Consider the following 20,736-nt stretch of genomic DNA (forward strand, 5'->3'; position numbering starts at 1 on the left):
GGACAGGGGAAGTGAAGAGAGTCAAGAAGTCTAGGTGGGTCTTTGGGGGTTGGTGGCATGAAGGAGGGGTGGGAGCAGCAGGAACATGTGAAAGGGGTTAGGAAGACCTGGAAAGGGGAGGCAGCAGGAAAACCAGGAGTCGGGGCTGCATGGAAGTCAAGGACAGAAGAAGGGAGCGGTCGGCTGTGGTAAGTGTCCACCGCAGGTCAAGTAATGTGGGAGTGGCAAAGGCCAGTGGGTGTCACGGCAGGGAGGTCAGTGACCTTGGACAGAGGCAATTCAGAGGAGTGGGGGTGCTGGAAGCTCCCAGCTACAGGGAGCTGATGAGGGAGGGAGAGAGGGGTTGGGGGGGAGAGTGGGGCCTCCACAGGGACAGCTGGGAGGGGTGTGAGGCCAAAGGAGGCCTTTCTCTTTCTTGGATATCCTGGGAGTGCCTTTTAGACTTTCTCCCTCTATGCTCCTCTTCCTGACTGTCAGTCTCCAACCCTGAGCTTTCCCCAGGAATTTCACTGAGCCAACGGAAGCCTTTGTCCTCCCACCCGAAACCTACAAACCGGAGGGGTATCCGCCCCCTTCTTCTGTCCCCCCTCCCATCCAAGGCCGACCCTCCCCTTGGGTTTTGTGCCTCACCCCACAAAGACGCTGCCCCTCCCACTCGGACCCCCTCAGCAGCACCTGTCTCCCCTCCCTGCCAGCGGAGACCTGGAGACCTGGAGACGCACAGGCTTCCTCATTTCCCAGCATGAAAGAGAGGAGAGGCTGGAGACAGGAAAACACCCCAGACCCCATCACCCCTTCCTCTTGTGGAAGATAATAATCAACCACAACAAAGAAAAAAAACAAAAAACAAAAAAAACCTTTCAGAAAAAAAAAACTTTCAGAAAAAAAAATCCGTCAGAAATCACTTTATTAAAACAATTTATGCCGCTTTGCACCTACTAGGATAGCGATAGTAATAATAAAGGAAAAAGACAGGTGTTGGCGAGGATGCGGAGAAATTGGAACCTTGTGCACTGTTGGTGGGAATGTTACATGGTGCAGGGGCTGTGGGAAAACTTGGAGGTTCCTTGGAAAGTAAACTACAGAAGTGCCTGGCGGGCTCAGTCAGTGGGGCGAGTGACGCTTGACCTCAGTTTGAGCCCCATGCTGGGCATAGAGCTTACTTCAAAATAAAATCTTAAAAAAACTAAATGCAGCGTGAGTTTACGACCCAGCAATTGCTCTCCTAAGTATACATCCAAAAGATTTGGAAACAGGGACTTGGATACTTGTACGCCCATGCTCATAGTAATAATATTTCACAGTTGCCGAAAGGTGAAAATGACCCAAGTGTCCATCCACAGATGAATGGGTAAAGAAAGTGTGGTGCCTCCATCCAATATTATTCAGCTTTTAAAAGAAGGAAATTCTGATCATGGCAGAAGAGGGAAGAACCCTGAAAAGAGGCTAAGTGAAAGAAGCCAGATACAAAAGGACATATCGTATGATCCCACTTCCATGAACTATTGAGAGCAGGCAAATTTATAGAGGGAGAAAAGGGATCAGAGGGTACCAGGGGCTTGCATAAGTGGGGGGGGGATAAGGAATTATTGGGTAGCAGGTACAGAGTTTCTGTTTGGGGTGATGAAAAATTTTGGAAAAAGTGATGATGTTTGTATGGCCTCGTGAGTGTGTTTAATGCCACTGAATTGTACACTTAAAAATGGCTACAATGGCAAATTTAGTTACATGTATTTTACCACAATGATTAAAAAAAAAAAAAACCACCCCCCCCGAAGCCACAAGAGAGCAAGTCAACCCATTCATTTTATTTATTTAATTTATTTTTTAAAAGATTTTATTTATTTATTTGTCAGAGAGAGAGAGAGCACAAGCAGGGGGAGTGGCAGGCAGAGCGGAGGAGAGGGGTGAGCAAGGAGCCTGATGCAGGGCTGAGCAAGGAGCCTGATGCAAGCCTCACTTGCCCCAGGACCCTGAGATCATGACCTGAGCCAAAGTAGAACACTCAACTGACTGAGCCACCCAGACGCCCCTTGAGCTTTATGTTTAGAAAGAAGCTTAGGGGCACCTGGGTGCCTCGGTTGGTTGAGCATCCGACTCTCGGTTTTGGCTCACGTCCTGATCCCAGAGTCCCGAGATAGAGCCCCAGGCTCTGTGCACAGCGGGGAGTCTGCTTCTCTCCCTTTCCCTCTGCCCCTCCCCAACCCTTGTGCTCTCTCTCTTTCAATAAATAAATAAATCTTAAAAAAAAAAAAAAAGAAAGAAAGAAGCTTGCTAATGTTTACTGTCAATGCATTTATATCAACCAGGACAATATTCAATTAATTTTCACACTAAGCCTTTTTCTAAGTGGCTTAAGTAATTAGACCATGCTTCACAAATCTTGAGACAAATTCAAGCATCCAAGTCTTGAACGTGCATTTTTCATTTGGTGAAACTAAGGTCTATAGCAAAAGAGTTCTTATTTTTCTTTTTGTCTCCACTTCCTTGCTTCTTTTATTTATTAAAAAAGAACCATCAGGGTTCACCTGAGTGGCTCAGTCAGTAAACATCTGACCCTTGATCTAAGCTTGGGTCTTGATCTCACCGCCATGAATTCAAGCCCCACGTTGGGCTCTGCGATGGGCGTGGAGCCTAATTAAAAATAAAAAATAGGGGCGCCTGGGTGGCACAGCGGTTAAGCGTCTGCCTTCGGCTCAGGGTGTGATCCCGGGGTTCTGGGATGGAGCCCCACATCAGGCTCCTCCGCTATGAGCCTGCTTCTTCCTCTCCCACTCCCCCTGCTTGTGTTCCCTCTCTCTCTGTCTCTCTCTGTGTCGAATGAATAAATAAATAAAATCTTAAAAAAAAAATAAAAAAATAAAAAATAAAAAAAAAGAACCATAACGAAATATTTCTAATTCCACAGAAAAGTATAACAAACATGCACTTCACACCGCGATCTGAGAGGTGTCACCATTTCTCTGAATGTGCTTTAGGTCTGTTTTTAATAAACAAAACCTGGGGGCCTGGGTAGCCCAGTCGGTTGAGTGTCAGAGTCTTTTTTTTTTTTTTTTAAGATTTTATTTATTTGAGAGAGAGAGAGAGAGATAGCAAGAGAGAAAGCACAAGCTCAGGAGAAAGGGAGAAGCAGGCTCCCTGCAGGGAGCCTGATGTGGGGCTCAATCCCAGGACCCTGAGATCATGACCTGAGCTGAAAGCAGAGGCTCAACCGACTGAGCCACCCAGGCACCCCGACCATCAGACTCTTGATTTTTATATATATATATATATATATATATATATATATATATATATATATATATATATATATATATATATATACACATATGTATGGCTGAATCCTGCAGTTGTAGCTCCCGTCTCACTTGCTCTCATGCACATTGATGTTGTGCTTTTTATATTTTTTATTTAAATTTTTTTCTTTAGATTTTATTTATTTGACAGAGAGAGAGAGACAGCCAGGGAGAGAGGGAACACAAGCAGGGGGAGTGGGAGAGGAAGAAGTAGGCTCCCAATGAATCAGGGAGCCCGATGCCGGGCTCGATTCCAGGACCCTGGGATCACGCCCTGAGCTGAATGCAGACGCTTAAGGACTGCGCCACCCAGGCGCCCTTGATGTTGTACTTTTTAAAGTAATGTTTATATTTTAATTCTTCTGCAGCTCGCCTTCTTCATGCAACATTATGTTCTCAAGATCGATTTGTGTTGCAATCTGTAGATCTAGTTCCAGGTTATGTATTTTATCTGCTGAATCTTTTGCGTACACCACAGTGCCCAAGTAAAACAGGGCAAACAGGTCAAGGCAGGCAGTTGGCGACCCAATTACATCTTCCAATCCCTGTACCCTGATTTCAGGTCTTGTGTGAACAGTACGAGGGTGTGGCAGACTGAGTAATGGTGCCCAAGATATCCAGGTTCTGATCCCTGGAAACTGTCACCTGTTCGCCTTAAAAATAAAGCTGCCAGTTATTATAGCAGCAAAAATGGGTTTATTAGGGAATAGCAGACAATTGCAATCTGGACAAGCAAGGTATGGCAACACCATAAGCAAGTCTGGAGAACAAAGAAGAGAACCTCACAGTTGGAAAAAAAGTTCTAAAAAAGTCTATTGGAGTAAACTGGGAGCTGGAAGTATAGTGGCTTCTCATTGGCTGAGTTGTGACAGTCTCTCATTGGCTGGGCTGTTGCCAGGGCAAAAGGAAACCTTTCTTGTTCCAGCTGGGGTAGTAAAGTGGCAGCTAAGGTGGTTTGGACTCCCAAGGTTCCTTTCTTCCTGTGGTGTCTGCAATTGAGGAGCAGGAGGGCGCGAGAGCTCCCCCTGCTGGCCGCCCTCCGCCATTCTAAACAGGTTTTCCCCTTTATTAATCTTCATACACCTTGTACCGCAAAAGGGACTCTGCAGATGTGATTATGTTAAGGATATTGAGATGGTCCTTATGAGATTTGGCCACAGAACAGGAGAACACAGTAGCAGAGATTGAAGTGGTGCGCTTGGAAGATGGAGGAAGGGGACCTGAGCCAAGGAACACAGGGGGCCACTAGGAGAAGGAAAAGGCAAGGGCTCAGCTTCGCCTCCAAAGAAACCAGCCGCACCAACGGCTTGACGTTAGCCCAGTGAAACAGCTTATAGATGTCTGATCCCAGAATGGTGAGAGAATAAATCTGTGTTGTTTTAAACCACTACGTTTGTGGTCATTGGTTAGCGCAGCAATGGAAAACTGATATATGGGGACAGCAGGAATCCTTTTTTCCTGATGTTTCAGAGGGTATGTGTCTTTTTTTTTTTTTTGTAGATTTATTTTATTTATTTGAGAGAGAGAGAGAGAATGAGAGAGTGCAGAGGGGGGAGGAGCAGAGGGAGACAATCTCAAGCCAACTCCCCGCTGAGTGAGGAGCTGGAGGTGGGGCTCAGTCCCACAACCCTGAGATCATGACCTGAGCTGAAACCAAGAGCTGGCGCTTAACCAACTGAGCCACCCAGAGCCCCTCACTGCTCTTTCTTATTAAGAAAAGTTAAGCACCTTTCCATATATTTAAGCCCATTTGTGTGCATTTTAAGTTTGTGTCCTTGCCTATTTTCTATTGGGCTTCTAGGGTTTTTTTTTTCCTCTCAATTTTGCTTAGAAACTTGCACTACCATCTTGCAGCTGCACGTTGCAAAGGGAAGGTTCCCCCCTTCACGTTAAAGAACTCTTTATTAAGGATATCAGCCCTTTATCTGCCAGATAATAACATTTTCTCCCTATTTTTCATTTTTGCCAAGCAAAACTTTTTTATTTTTATTAATTTTTTTAAGAGAGAAAGAGAGAGCGAGTGTGAGCAGGGAGGGTGGGGAGGTCAGGCAGAGGGGGGAGAAAGAGAGAGAGAATCTTAACCAGGCTCCACACCCAGCGCAGAGCCCAATGTGGAGCTCGATCTCACGACCCTGAGATCATGACCAAAGCTGAAATCAAGAATCGGACGCTTAACCAACTGAACCACCCAGGCACACCCAAAAGTATTTTTTATTGGAGTTAAATTATTATTTATTTTTTTTTAGACTTTGAGTCATAGTTGGAAGGGGTTTCCTCACGCAGATTATAGGAAGAATTCACTCTTTTTCCTTATATGGTTTCTTTTTTTCCCCATTTAGTTCTCTGATGTGTTTGAAGTTTATTCTGATATATGGTGTAAGGTATGGATCCAATTTTATATTTTTCCAAATGGTTGGAGCTGCTGGTAGAAGATAAGATATAATTATTCCCTGAAAGTTTGGTAGAATGTATGCCTAACCATTCTGGCTTGGGGCTTTGGGGCTCTAAGTGTTTTGATTATCATATCAATTTCTTTTTTTTTTTTTAAAGATTTTATTTTTATTTATTCGACAGAGATAGAGACAGCCAGAGAGAGAGGGAACACAAGCAGGGGGAGTGGGAGAGGAAGAAGCAGGCTCATAGCGGAGGAGCCTGATGTGGGGCTCAATCCCAGAACCCCGGGATCACGCCCTGAGCCGAAGGCAGACGCTTAACCGCTGTGCCACCCAGGCGCCCCATCATATCAATTTCTTTATTGGCTATTGATCTACTTCAGATGATTAACTTTTCTTATGCCAGTTTTGACATGTTATAGTTTTCGAGAAGTACATCCCTGTTGTCTACATTCTCAAATTTATTGCTGTGATATTATTCATTAGATTTTTAAAAATTAATCAACTTTATTTTTTAGAGCGGTTTCCGCAAACAATCCCCGTCCCACCTGCGCATCCCCCACCAGCAAGTTCCCGCATCAGAGAGGTACAGTTGATATGATCTATGAACCTACTGCTGCTGGGAACCAGGGCGCTGCTGACACCGATCCTGGTTCTCGGGACAGGCTGCTGTCCAGCAGGATGGAAGGCCCTCTGTCTGGCGGAGCAGGGCAGGGTGCGTGCCCGCCATGCCTGGAGTGAGAAGGAACCGGGCTTAGTCTGTGAGCTCTGTGCGGAGAAGGCGGCACAGAGCCCCCATGTGCCCTTGGAGTCAGGCTCTGAGCCCAGCTTGTGGTCTCAGGCATCATCTCTTAGCTGCTTTGGCTCCTGGAAGACCCCAAGGAATCCCTCCCAACTCTGAAGACCAACTCTGATTTGGCTGCGGTGGTGGCCGTGAGGCTCCTCCTCCAGGCTGGGCTGCTGCCCCCACATGGGGTGACAAGCGGGAACACGGTGCCACCTACCTGGGCTATGCTTGGGTGGTTTCTGAGCAACTTCACGCTTGCGGGCGGGCAGGCAGGCGGGCAGGCAGATGTCAAACCTATCCCCCTGTCCGGAGGCAGCCTCGTCTTCTTGCTCCTTCCGGTCTTTCCATTGTCAGCACTGGTGGGAGTATGGCTCTGTGGGGCTGGGCAGCAAGGCCAAGGTGGTACTCTCGCTGTCAGCCTGAAGGTCAGCCTACTGCTGGCGGCCAGCCTCCTACATCCTATCATTCTGGTTTCCTTTGGGAAGATGAGCCCCTGGGCCCAGGCCTGCACCCAGGGCCTCTGAGTACCGAGGTATTGTGGTGGGAGCGGTGGCTGGCTGCCACGGGGGTGTTGCAGCTCTGTGGCATGCAGGCGAAAGCACGTGGTGGCCGAGATCCAGGAGCGGGAGAGGCCACGGACACACAGGGAGACATGAGCAGTGGGGAGTGAGCCCAGATCCAGGCTCAGATGGCACAGGTGATGAACATCTCCACACCGGGCACAAATTCAAATCCCCCACCTCAGTTTTCTCATCTGGAGAATAGGACAAAGCACCGAACCCACTTCACAGGGTTGAGTGAAGGTTAAATGAGTTAACCTGTGAAAAGTGTCGAGCAATGCCAGGCTCTCAGTAAGCATCCAGTAGATGTCTGCCTGCACGTGATTGGGTCCCAACCCTGGCTGCACATTAGAGACTCTCTGGAAGCTTTTTAAAAACACCAGTGCCCACCAATGCATGTCAAGCAATAGAGGTCAGAATAGTGGTTACTACTGGGGCCGTATTGACTGGGAAGGGGCCCAAGGGAACATTCTGGGGTGCTGGAAACATTGCATATCTTGATCTGAGATGACTGCATGGTATATACGGACGCAAAAATTGGTTGCATAGCCCCTGCCTTCACAGAGCTGACATTCTACCAGAAAGAACTTACAATGTCTCTGGCCTAATTACCAGGTTATCCCGAGGGTCACCTGAGGTGAAGGATGCGGTTCTGCCTTGTAAACGGTCATGCTCCCACCTCCCACCCACCTCCATGAGTATGGAGCAGTCTGCTCATCTTCTGCAAAATAAAATAAAAATAAAAAAAATAGAACCTGTAAGAAGTGCAAGTTGCTTTGAGCCTCCCTCGTAGGACCCTACGTGAATAATAATGATAATAGGCATCCATTGAGTGCTTAGTGAATGCCAGACTTCCGTCAAGTGTCTTATACAGATTATCTTTTTTTAAAAAAAATATTTTATTTATTTATTTGACAGAGAGGCAGCGACAGAGGGAACCCAAGCCGGGGAAGTGGGAGAAGGAGAAGCAGGCTTCCCCCTGAGCAGGGAGCCCAACGTGGGGCTCCATCCCAGGACTCTGGGATCATGACCTGAACCGAAGCAGACGCTTAACGACTGAGCCACCCAGGCGTCCCTATACAGATTATCTTAATCTTCAATACAGCTCTTTGGGGGAGGCACTTCTGTCATGTTCCATTTACAGAGAAGGAAACTGAGGCTCAGTTTCCTTGTATTTACCCACCGCTATGAATTGTCTCCAGCCTCAGAGCCCCTGCTGCAAAGGTTGACACAGGTGAATAAATGCCGAAACTTTTCCACATTCACATAAAACTGAAAGCTGAACAATAATCCAAAAGTTTTCACGTTTGCTTCTTCAGCCTCTAAGTCCCTGGGGGGCACAACGCACAAAGTCGCTCCTCTTAGGCTCTCTAGCCACAGCTCAATCCAGCGGAGCACTGGAATGGGAGTCTGGAAGTGCGGTTTTCAGTTCCAGGCCTGCCTGAAGTTTGCCGGATAGCCTAGGGCAGACGTTCCTGTTCCTCGTTGAGTCTCAGGCTCCCCGTTTGCGAAGGGAGTTGGGCCTGTGAGGTCGTGTCCAGCCTCTTGTCCCTTCCTCCCTCCCGTGACCATCTTCTTCCCTGACATCGTCGGCCGTCTGCACACTGCTGCAGCTGGTGCAGATGCTCGACAACCAGTACATGCGCTTCGATCCCCTCGTCTGGTCCTAAGACACCTGCCAAGAGAAAGGGGCGGGGCCGGGAGTGCGCCGGGGGAGAGGCCTGCGGACGGAAAGGGGCAGGGACCTGGGCGGGGCTGGGGCCTAGGGGCGGGGCCTAAACCTGACCGCGGGATGGGGTGGGTGGGGCTGGTTCTGGGTCTAGAGGCGGGGCTTGAGGCGGGGCCAGGGGCCGGGGCGGGGCTGGGGACCAAAGCCGCAGCTCCGTCTCTGGAGCCAAGCGCTGCACACCCGCAGGTGAGACGGTAGGCGGCGCGTACGTGTGGTGAGCGGCCTGCTTGAGCCAAACGGGAGTCACTCGCCTACGAGGTCTCCGAAATGGCCCCGGACCTGGTGGCCGCCGTGCGCCACCGGCCACCCGCAAGGTTGGAGCGGAGGCGAGACCCACTCGGGTGGGACGGGGCGCGAGGGCGCGCGGGGGCGGTGGGGAACGTGGGCAGGCGGCCTTCCTGAGGCGCAGGGGACACCCCCCGCTGCTCCGAGGCCTGCAGCCCTTTGCTCGGACCTAAGCCGGCCGTGCCACGGCTCTGTTCCTGCCGCGCAGCCCCGCCACCCTTCCCGAGGGCTCCCCACCTGCCCTCTGTCGCCACCCGTCCGTCGTCCTCGCCTGCTCGCCGCAGCCCTTAGATTTCAGCAGTAGAATAAATCACTTTGTCGTGTGCTGTGTGCTCTTCGCAGCTATTTCTCTTCTCTGAGCCTCAGTCTTATCTGGGATGAAAACGCCTGTTTCACAGACCTGATGTGGGGATTACGTGAGAAAAGTAACCCAAAGCGCCCAGCCGAGTCCCTCAGTAAATGGCAGGTGTGACTGTGGTTCCCGGGGAGGCTTTCTCTGACTCGATCTGCCCCCTTCCACTCCGAGGACCTCTGCTCAGTTCTCCCCCACCCAACCTGCTCTCAAACTCCCCCCTCCGCAAGCTGCGTGGGCCTGTCCCCCTCTCTGGAGAGTCAGACTTTAAACTCAAGGGACAGTGCCCATTGGTCTTCTCACCTGGTCTACCTGTTCTCGTCTGTACTAGCAAAGTACCTCCCGAGCTCCACTTTGCCCTCCAGGGCTTCTGCAAACACACCCAGCAAACCCAGCCTTAATGGTTCACCTCTCCTCATCAACTGCTTATGTATGGCACTCTTTGCTCTTCTCCAGACCAGCCTGATGCTCCAGGGTCCTGACTGCTCCCTTCTGCTCTCCGTTCTCCTGGTGTCCATCCCTTGCCTCTCTCCTATGTAAATTCAACCCTTCCCCTGAGGCCCAGCACACATGCCTCCTCCTCCAGGAAGCCATCCTTGGCACTCCAGCGGAGGTGTTCTTTTTCTCCACCCATGTTTGGATTGGGCATCTGCCTCCTGGCATTCTTGGGATTTTCCTGCTGTGTTCTGTCTCTCCAGAGAGGGAGACAGAGGCCATGTCTTTTTCATCTTGGCTCCTGGGAACCGAGCATATGCCCCCCACACAGTGGGAACTCAGGAGCAGTGTTTGCAGCTGACACCTTGCTGATAAAGCCCATTATCACCCCAGACCTTGTTCTGCACTCTGAGATGGTGAGCCCCTGGCAGCTGTCCAAGGTTTATATCCTCTGGATCACTCTAACCGCAAAGCCTGCCCCTCCTTTTGTGGCCTCTTTCTTGGGAAAACTCTGGGAGGCTCTATGCACCTCCTCTTCTTCCTCCTTGTCCCTTCTCTCAGGAAGCAGACATTTTCTAGGGGCACCTGGTTGGCTCGGTTGGTAGAGCATGCAGCTCTTATTTTGGGGTTGGGTGTAGAGATTGCTTAAATTAATAAACTTGAAAAAAAAAAAAAACAGAAGGAAGCCGACAGATACTTCTCCCAGAAGTGGATGGAATGGTCAGTAAATGAGTTGGTCAGCATGGAGTCTCTCCCTCTGTCAAGGCAAAGGGTAGATGAAAACATATGGGCTCATCAGGAACAAGCATGGCAGAGTCCAGAACAGCCCAAGCCCAGATTCAAGGCCCTCGGGGCACCCAGTCCCTGGTCGGCAAGTAGGGAGGTTGGGTAGGGTTGGCCCAGGAGGACGGTGGGCTGAAAGCAACTGCTACCAAGAAAGGGGCAGAGAGTGGGGAGGAAGGGAAGCTCCTTTTGACATTAGAGTGGGGAGGGGGCACTGTCACTGCAAAGCATACTCTAACCCTGGGCCATGGGGAGGATTCTACCGCAGTGCGTCTCCAACTTTCACACTTTCACGTGGATGCAGACCGCCTGGGGAGCTGGCTCACGATCTGATTCAGTAATTCCTGGATTGGGCTCAGATTCTTTCTTTCTTTCTTTCTTTCTTTCTTTCTTTCTTTCTTTTCTTTCTTTCTTTCTTTCTTTCTTTCTTTCTTCTTTCTTTCTTCCTTTTTCTCTTCTAAGATTTTATTTATTTGAAAGAGAAAGAGAGCGTGTGAGGGAGAGCACAAGCAGGGGAGGGGCAGAGGGAGAGGGAGAAGCAGGCTCTTGGCTGAGCAGGGAACCTGATGTGGAACTTGATCCCAGGACCCCAGGATCGTGACCTGGGCCAAAGGCAGACACTTAACCCACTGAGTCACCCAGACGCTCCCAGATTCTGCATTTCTATCATGCTCCCAGGTGACGCTGCTGGTCCATGGGCCACATTTTGTGCACAGCATAGCAGCAGGACTTCCACTTCCTTTCCTTCTGCCCAGCACTGTTCCTCCATCTAGATGCCCACCCCATCTGGCCCCTGGAGAGACTCTCAGCTTGTTCTGCTAGAGGGGACGCTTTTTAAAATTTCATTAAAAGGCAACCGTTTAAAACAAAAGTAATGGCTTGTATTTGGGAGTTTGTAACATAGAAGTGAAATATACAACATTAAGAAAGAAGGAGGTTAAACGGAATTATGCTGTTTTAAAGTATTTACCTTTTCCCTGAAGTGGTAAAATATTGATTCTAGGTACACTCTGGGAAGTTAATGATGCATATTATAATCCTTAGAGCAATATAAAAAGGTATAGCTTAGGGGCGCCTGGGTGGCGCAGTCGTTAAGCGTCTGCCTTCGGCTCAGGGCGTGATCCCAGCGTTCTGGGATCGAGTCCCACATCAGGCTCCTCCGCTAGGAGCCTGCTTCTTCCTCTCCCACTCCCCCTGCTTGTGTTCCCTCTCTCGCTGGCTGTCTCTCTCTGTCAAATGAATAAATAAAATCTTTAAAAAAAAAAGGTATAGCTTAAAAAAACTAGTAAGAGGAATAAGATGGAATATCAAATTATCTGATTAGCTTAAAATAATTCAGTAAAAGAGGAACAAAGAAGAGAGGATAAATACAAAACACATAGCAAGATGATGGACTTAAACCCAACAATATAAGTAACTACGTTAAATCTACATGAATTCAAGGCCAGAGGTTACCCAATGGCTAGACTCAAGGATATGCTGCTACAGGCAATACGCTTGAAATATAAAGACGCAAATAGGTCGAAGCTAAAAGGATGAAAAATTATGCCCCAGTAAGCATTATAAGGCTTGTGTCGTGGTATTAATTTCAGACAATGTAGATGTTAGAATATTGCCAGAGATAAATAGGGACATTCTGTGATGCTGAAAGGGTCAATGCACTGGGGAGACATAACAATCCTAAATGATTATTTGCAGAGTTTCAAGGTGTAATGAGGCACAAAGTGACAGAATCAAAGAGAGAACACTAAAATCTTACAGAGCATGTTGTCTGACCAGGAGAGAATTAAATTAGAAATCAAAAAACATAGGTTATCTAGAAAAGCCCTAAACATTTGATAATTAAACAACACCCCTCTAAATTAATCTGTGGTCCAAGGAGAAATCAAAAGGGAAATTAGGAGCTATTTTATTTTATTTTATTTTATTTTTAAGATTTTATTTATTTATTTGACAGAGATAGGAACAGCCAGCGAGAGAGGGAACACAAGCAGGGGGAGTGGGAGAGGAAGAAGCAGGCTCATAGTGGAGGAGTCTGATGTGGGGCTCGATCCCAGAACGCTGGGATCACGCCCTGAGCCGAAGGCAGACGCTTAACCGCTGTGCCACCCAGGCGCCCCTAGGAGCTATTTTAAGCTCAATGATAATAAAAGCTAACACATAAAAAATAGTGGGATGTGGCTAATGTCCTCAGAAGGGAGTTTATAGCTTCAAATGAAAGATTTAAAAAATAAATATTCTAAGCTTCCACTTTTATGAAGCTGGAAAAAGAAGTGCAAATTAACCCCAAAGTAGGGATGAAGATGGGTCATAAACCTAAACATAAAAGCTATGATCATAGAGCTTCTAGAAGGAAACATAAGAGAATATCTTCATGACTGTGGGGTAGGTGAAATTTACTTAGAGTGAACAGCAAAAAAGCATTGCATATAAAAATAAGTAGATCATTTGCATTCCACTAACAGTAAAAATTTCTGCTCATTAAGTCAGTGGAAATGAAAAAGCAAGCCACAGACAAGGAGAGAACATTCCCAATACACACATCTGCATACAAAGGACTTGTATGCAGAATATATAAGGAAATCTTTAAGTCCATCAATAAAAACAGGAGCTAATAAAAACTGGGCAGAAGATCTGAATGGGGGGCACCTGGGTGGCTCAGTCGTTAAGCGTCTGCCTTCAGCTCAGGGCGTGATCCCGGCGTTCTGGGATCGAGCCCCACATCAGGCTCCTCCGCTGGAAGCCTGCTTCTTCCTCTCCCACTCCCCCTGCTTGTGTTCCCTCTCTCGCTGGCTGTCTCTATCTCTGTCAAATAAATAAATAAAATCTTAAAAATAAAAATAAAAAAAAAGAAGATCTGAAAGGACACTCCCTCCCCACTCCTAGAAGATATAAGAATGCCCAATAAACACATAAAAGGTGCTCAACATCATTCCGCATTAGCAAAATAGAGATTAAAACCACAGTGAGGGGTGCCTGGCTGGCTCAGTTGGTTAAGTGGCCGACTCTTGATCTCAGCTCAGGTCTTGATCTCAGGGTTGTGAGTTCAAGCCCCGCACTGGGCTCCATGCTGGGGGTGGAGCCTGCTGAAAAAAAAAAAAAAAGAAAAACAAAACCATAATGAAATGCTACTTCACACTCTCTAGAATAGCTAAAATTAAAAAATCCTTCTCCAAATGTTGGCGAGGACATACGGTCTTGGCTAAAATAAAGCTGTGCGTACTAAAGCCTTGAATAGCCTCCAGTAACTGAAGCAGTATGGTATTGGTCCAAGGACAGATGAATAGACAAATGAAACACAATAGTCCAGAAATAGAACCACACATATAGGGTCTCGTGACGTACAGCAACCACACCCATACTAGACAACTCATGTATTTTTTTAAGAAATGGGTGTATCCCATTTCTATCTCTGTCAATGAGTGTCCAAATGGAGACACCTATCTTACTTATATCACACACACAGACCAATTCCCAAATGTGAAGGGTGAAACAAAAAGTGTTCTAAAAGGTAAACTAGGAGAGCACCGCATGACCTTGAAAGATTTCTTTCTTTTTCTTTTTAAAGATTTTATTTATTTATTTGACAGAGAGAGACAGCCAGCGAGAGAGGGAACACAAGCAGGGGGAGTGGGAGAGGAAGAAGCAGGCTCCTAGCGCAGGAGCCTGATGTGGGGCTCGATCCCAGAACGCCGGGATCACGCCCTGAGCTGAAGGCAGATGCTTAACCGCTGTGCCACCCAGGCGCCCCTTGAAAGATTTCTTAAAGAGGAGTCTAAAAACACTTTTCCATGAAGGAAAAGACTAATAAACTGGACTACATTAAAACGAAGGCCTGAGAAGTCCCCATGAAGAGAATTAAAAGAGAATTAAAAGGTAAGATCACCAGAGGGGGAAAAGGTATTTGCAGCATGTATACGGGACAAGGGATTTCTACCCAGAATATACAAAGAACTCCTACCAATCAATAAGAAAATGACAATCTACTAGAAAACCAGGAAAAATTTGCATAGACCCTTCACCGAAGAGGATATTCAAATGGCCAATAAGCACCTGAAAAGTGTTCAACGTTATTAGTCATCAGGGGTACACAAATTAAAACCACAATGAAATATCGTTACGCACGTACGGGAATGGATGAAATGTCGAAAAGCTGACAATACCAAGTGTTGATGAGACGAATGTGCAGCAACTGGAACTCTAAAAGGCTGCAGGAGAGTGTGTCCATTGGTCATTTTTGACAAAATGCATGGAAATACTTGTTCCTCTGGAGCTGAACGCCCACATACCCCATGATCTATTATGGCTGCTCACAGGTGCATAACCACAAGCGTGTGTGTGTGTGTGTGTGTGTGTGTGTGTGTGTGTGTGTATGTACCAAAAGACACAGACAGGAATGTCCATGGCAGAATTATAACAGAAGACGATCCAAATGGTCCAACATTAGAATAGATACATGGTACGTTCATAGATACAAACAGTGAGAAAGGTAGGGTCACGACGCACGTGACTGTGGACGGACCTGACGGACTTGATGTCGAGAAGGCGACAGGCACGAGCGCACGTCCTGAGTGATCCCACGTATGTGAGTTCCCCGAACAGGCAAAAGTAATCAACGAAGACACAAGGCAGAAGGGTGGTTACCCTTGGCTGGGAGGGGCTGTGACGATGGCTTCTGGGGCGGGATGGGGGTGCCGGGAATGTGCTGTGGTTTGACCTGTCTGATTCACTGCAAAAACTCATTAAGCTGTATATTTTGCGTATGTTTATTTCAGTAAGAATGCTTTCTATGTGTGTAATGCTTTACCAACAACAAAAAGATGAGGTGAAACGAATATGGCAAAATGATGATAGGTTTATGAGGGCTCTTATACTGTTTTTTTGGCTTTTATGATGTTTGACTTTTTTTTAAAGATTTTATTTATGTATTGGACAGAGAGAGAGAGAGAGGGAGCACAAGCAGAGGGAGAGGGAGAAGCAGGCTCCCCACCAAGCAGGGAGCCTGATGCGGGGCTCGATTGCAGGACCCCAGGGTCATGACCTGAGCCAAAGGCGGACGCTTAACCGACTGAGCCGCCCAGGCGCCCCTGTCTGACATTTTTTATAATTAAAATCAGTGTTAACAGCCATATGGCACAGTTATGAGACAGAATTGACGTTGGCTGTGCCAGCTGGGAGCCCAAGAGCCTCAGGTAGGTGTTGTTACAATCCTATCTCACAGGTAGGGAAAGTGGGGCTCAGAGAGGTTAAGTAACTTGTTCAAGATCACACTGCTGATAGATGATGACCCAGGCAGTCTGACCCCAGAGGCTGCCCACTCAACCGCTCACTGATGTTCCTCCCTTTACGGCCCAAGCAGCAGAAGGCGGTCAGCAGGACTGGGTCCTGGGGATTTCCATCCGGACGGAGGGCTGTGGATGCTGGTGCCTCCCTCTGGGTTAAAGCCTCTCACCCTCCCTCCCTCACTGGTCACAACCAGGGTCAACAAGACCATGTGTGTAGGGTGCTGGGCACAGGATTTGGCAGAAAGTGTATGCTTGATAGATGTTAGCTGTGGGAACAACCCTGGATCTCCACCTTTCCCTCCCTAGGGCTGAGCTGCCCCCTCGTTCCAGGTTCCCCGGGCTGATGGAAACCCAGGCCCCCTCAGCAGAGGCTGGGTGGGCAGTTAGGCTGCGAGAGGGAAGGTGGGGGAGGTTTATAGTGGCAGCTCACTAATGCTCATGATTATTATGGAATTTTCTGGCTGATCAGAAATAGGGATGACATTAGGCCCCAGCTGGCCCTTCTAATCTTCCTCTTTGGACTCAAACAGCCAGGGCATTGTTCAGAAAATTGCAGAAAATCACCTGTTGGGGTGCCTGCTTGGCTCAGTCGGTGGGGCATGTGGCTCTTGATCCTGGGGTTGTGAGTTCAAGCCCCATGTTGGGTGTGGAGCCTACGAAAGGAAGGAAGGAAGGAAGGAAGGAAGGAAGGAAGGAAGGAAGGAAGGAAGGAAGGAAAAGGAAGAAAAAGAAAGAAAGAAAGAAAGAAAGAAAGAAAGAAAGAAAGAAAGAAAGAAAGAAAGAAAATAGAAAATTGCTTTGTTTCTATGCTATAGTGACTAGCCAGCCTTCCTCCTAGCCTGGCCCTCAGCTGCAGACACACCTCTATCTATCCATCCATCCATCCATCTGTCTGTCCAATCCTTCCTTCCTTCTTCCCCCTCCCTCCCTCCCTCCCCCCACTTACTTCCTCCCTCCCTCCTTCCCTCCCTCCCTCCCTCCCTTCTTCCTTCCTTCCTTCCTTCCTTCCTTCCTTCCTTCCTTCCTTCCTCCCTCCCTCCCTCCCTCCCTCCCTTCTTTCCTTCCTTCCTTCCTTCCTTCCTTCCTTCCTTCCTTCCTTCCTTCCATCTGTTTGTCCTTGTCAGGCTCCTAGTTTGAACCTTCCAATTATTAACTTTCTGTTTGTGGCAGGAGGAATGCCCACACCTGTTTATAAGGTCAAATATAGGAGTTAATCCCCCGAGAGGGAGCCTGGCCACCTCCCTGCTCTCCATCATATCCCAGCCCCGCCCCCAACCCCCAGTGGCCGTGGAGGACTTACCGGGGGATAGAGTAGATGCTGCTACTGTATGTCCAGCAGGTGGAGCTGAAGGCTCTCTTCTCACCTGGGTGGCGCTGCCCGCTCCGTCCTCGCTTCGGGAAGGAGCAGGTGGGTCAAACTTGGGAGGAAGAGATGGGCTGTGGCTCAGCCAGAGGCCAGGCTGGGGTCTTCCCCACCCCCTACCCCATGCAAGCAGGTGAGGCAGGGGAACTCTCCTAAGAAATCTTGGTCCTTGTGTGGGTGTTCCTAGGCAGTGCAGGAGGGCCCGTCCCCTCTAGTCTGGGATCAGCCGCACAGTGGTCAAAGCCAACCTCATTCTGTCTCCCCTGAGAGTCATGCTTGGTGCATTGGAAAGGGCATAGAACTTGAAGCAACACAGACCTGAGTTTGAATCCCAGCTCTGCCTGTTGAGGGCTGTGTGACCTTGGGCAAGTTGTTTCATCTCTCTTAACCTCAGTTTTACTCATCAGTAAAATGGAGTAACAATGCCTAATGCTCAGGTTCGCATCAGACTTAATAGGTCAGTGTGTAAAAACACCGGATTGTAATAGGTGGTCAGCCAGTGCTGTTTCCCTCCCCATTCACATGCCTGGAGTTGGCGGCCTGTCAGCAGTCCGAGCCCTGCACGGGGCTGTGTTTCTTTCTTACTCCACACTGTTCCCTGAGCAAGAACATCCTGGAAACTGCTTCATCAAGTGCACTTACGGTCACACTGCTATCTGTCCCCTCTTCGGGGGACCGAGCTGGGGCACATCATCCTGATTTTCCAATCATCCTTGCTTCTTTTACAATAACGGCTGGAGGGAAAATTCTACTTTAGCAATACTTGCTTTTCTAGAAAAAGCTTGGCAAGACGAACATTTTGTAATGTCTATATGTGACGTTAAAACAGAAAAGATCAGAGATTTTTAAAAAACAACAAAACTGAGTCCTACAGGTGGGGGATTTTGGTTTCGTTTTCCTGGACAGGCTGGGACTGGCCCCACCAGCAAACTGGTGGGTGCTTGGCCGCATGTTTCTGAGCAGGGGCAGGAGAATATCAGGGGCTGTGCAGAGCCACCAGCACGGGGGAAGTCGCCTGTATCAGTGGGCTGAGCTGGTGGGGGAGGTGTGTCTTTGGTCCTAAGTGGCTTCTCTTGGGCCTCCTTTCGGCACCAGCAACTGGCTGGTTTCCAGCAAGGCAGGGTCTGCAGCAAACCAGTTTGCTCCTGCCCCATGGGATGGGTGAGTCCAGTGGCAGGTATCCGTGCTGTCCTTCCCCCACAGGGGATCTTCAGTCTCGGAGCTTTGGAACCCCAAGAGTCAGGCAAGCCCCAGTGATGTGAGGACCCTCTGGGGGGTGAGAAGTCAGGGTTGGGGAGACCCAGGAAGCCTCCTGATGGGGAAGGTGGCCTTGGAGGTAGGACGGGTCTCAGCCTGGAGCTCCTGGGATTGACACTGGCATGTGCCCATCACTGACGCCCTGTCCATCACCTGACCCTTCTTTTCTGCATTCCACCAGCCAGACCCAGGGAGGGTGAGGCTGCCTTCAGAGCTGCAAAATCTTTGTGTCACATGCCCCATCAGCACCTCCGCAGGCTTATCTCCATGCTTAGCTTTTCTGGGGTGCTGAGCGCCTGGAACTGGGAGTTCAGGTAACAGGGTAGGGTCAGCTCTCCGGGTTCAGAAGTGCGGACAGTGGCTCCCACTGTCCCACTCCTTCCCTCACCACACAGCCTTGACCTCTCTGAGCAGAAAGAGCACCCTTTTGGAATCAGAGCGATCCGATTTTAAATCTGTGCTCTGCCACGGCTGTGTGACGTTTGCAAAGTGCTTTACTCACCCAGGCCTCGGTTTTCCTAATCTGTCAGATGGACGCAGCCGACCTACCCGGTCGGCTTACAGGGCCAAGGTGACCATTACACAAGACCATGTGCTTTGTAAACAGGAAACGCATAAGCTCACAGCCCATGCTGCGTCCCCGGCGCTCCCCACAGTGGAATACCACCTGCAGACCTGTTTTGTTAGAAACTCAGCAGTCAGGAAGGATGTTGAAATAAATGTTTGGCCAAGATTAAAAAATCAGATTTTTACGGAAGATCTTGAATTTACCACTGCATCTGATAACACCTGTTTTATCAGAGTACTCGGGGACACTGAGCTCTCCCTCTGAACAAGGTTCTCCAGGTCCCCACAGCCCTCCACGCCCTGTTGTGTCCCCAGCACCGAAGTCAAAGGTCAGATGCTGTTTGTCATCTGGCTGGCTTTGGTCCTTCCGCTGCCCATCTGGTCCGGCCTGGCTAGATGGGTTTGCAAGAACTGCATCATTTACACGGGAAATACCATCAGTCCCTCTGGTCTTTTTTTTTTTTTTAGAGAGTGAAAGAAAGAGAGAGAGCACAAGAAGTTGGGGGGAGGGGCAGAGGGAGAAGGAGAAGCAGGCTCCCTACTCAGGACCCTGGGATCATGACCTGAGCCGAAAGCAGACGCTTCACCGACTGAGCCCCCCAGGTGCCCCAGAAGAGTGGCTCGTTATCTACTTTTATCTATATTGCCTTCCCCCCCCCCCCTTTTTTTTTAAGATTTTATTTATTATTTGACAGAGAGAGAGAGACAGCCAGCAAGAGAGGGAACACAAGCAGGGGGAGTGGGAGAGGAAGAAGCAGGCTCCCCGCGGAGCAGGGAGCCTGATGCGGGGCTCGATCCCAGGACCCTGGGATCAGGCCCCGAGCTGAAGGCAGACACTTAACGAATGAGCCACCCAGGCACCCCTATATTGCCTTTTCCTGTCCTGACAGTCAAGGCTGCTTGGATGAATCTAGACGCTTTGGGGGTTGGAAGGAGCTTCCCGAGGCCCTGATGTGCTCTGCTCTGGCTGGGTGGAGCAGCCTGTCCCATCTGACTCAGTGCACTGTGGGCTCCCCCTCCTCTGTCTTCCCCCCACTCCACACTGGTCTGCACACAGCCCAGGAACCTGTGGCAGGAGCTGGGACTCGGGGCCCCAGGAAGGAGCTCCCACTACTCCCAGTCTCTCTGGGGAGCCCCTGGACGTGGCCTTTGGGCTCTGGTTGCTGTGAGGGGAGGCCCAGGAAGGCCCACTCTGGTTTCCTGCTTTGCGATGCGTCTACTCCCTGCAGGACCGAAGCCTGCTGAATCATGCTTCCCAGCCGCCAGTCACTCAGCCCGCTGGTGCCTCTTTAGAAAGCTCTTCTGCCTCTGAGCACACGGACCTGTTCAGGAAAGGGCAGCTGGCCGAGCCTTCCCCGGCCTAGATGCATACACCTGCCTGTGTCCTGGGACCACCTTCTGGGTCTAGGGACACACCGATGCACGACTGTCCCCCATGGAGAGCTTCCACCTCCTTCCTGGAACGCGGCCTGAATCTTAGAACCGTGGGGCTAGCCGTCTTCCTCCAGCGCTAGTTTGCTGTGTGACCTCGGGCCAGCAGGAGGACCCCTCCGGCCTGCTGGCTTGGAAAACCTAAAAGAATCTGAGTCGAGTGCTCAGGCCCGGGGGCTGGGACAAAGGCAGTGGAGACAGGGCTGTTTTGAG

Source organism: Ursus americanus, chromosome 33 (assembly GCF_024610735.1).
Source record: "Ursus americanus isolate L20-20 chromosome 33, mUrsAme1.1.p, whole genome shotgun sequence".
Taxonomy (NCBI): domain Eukaryota; kingdom Metazoa; phylum Chordata; class Mammalia; order Carnivora; family Ursidae; genus Ursus; species Ursus americanus.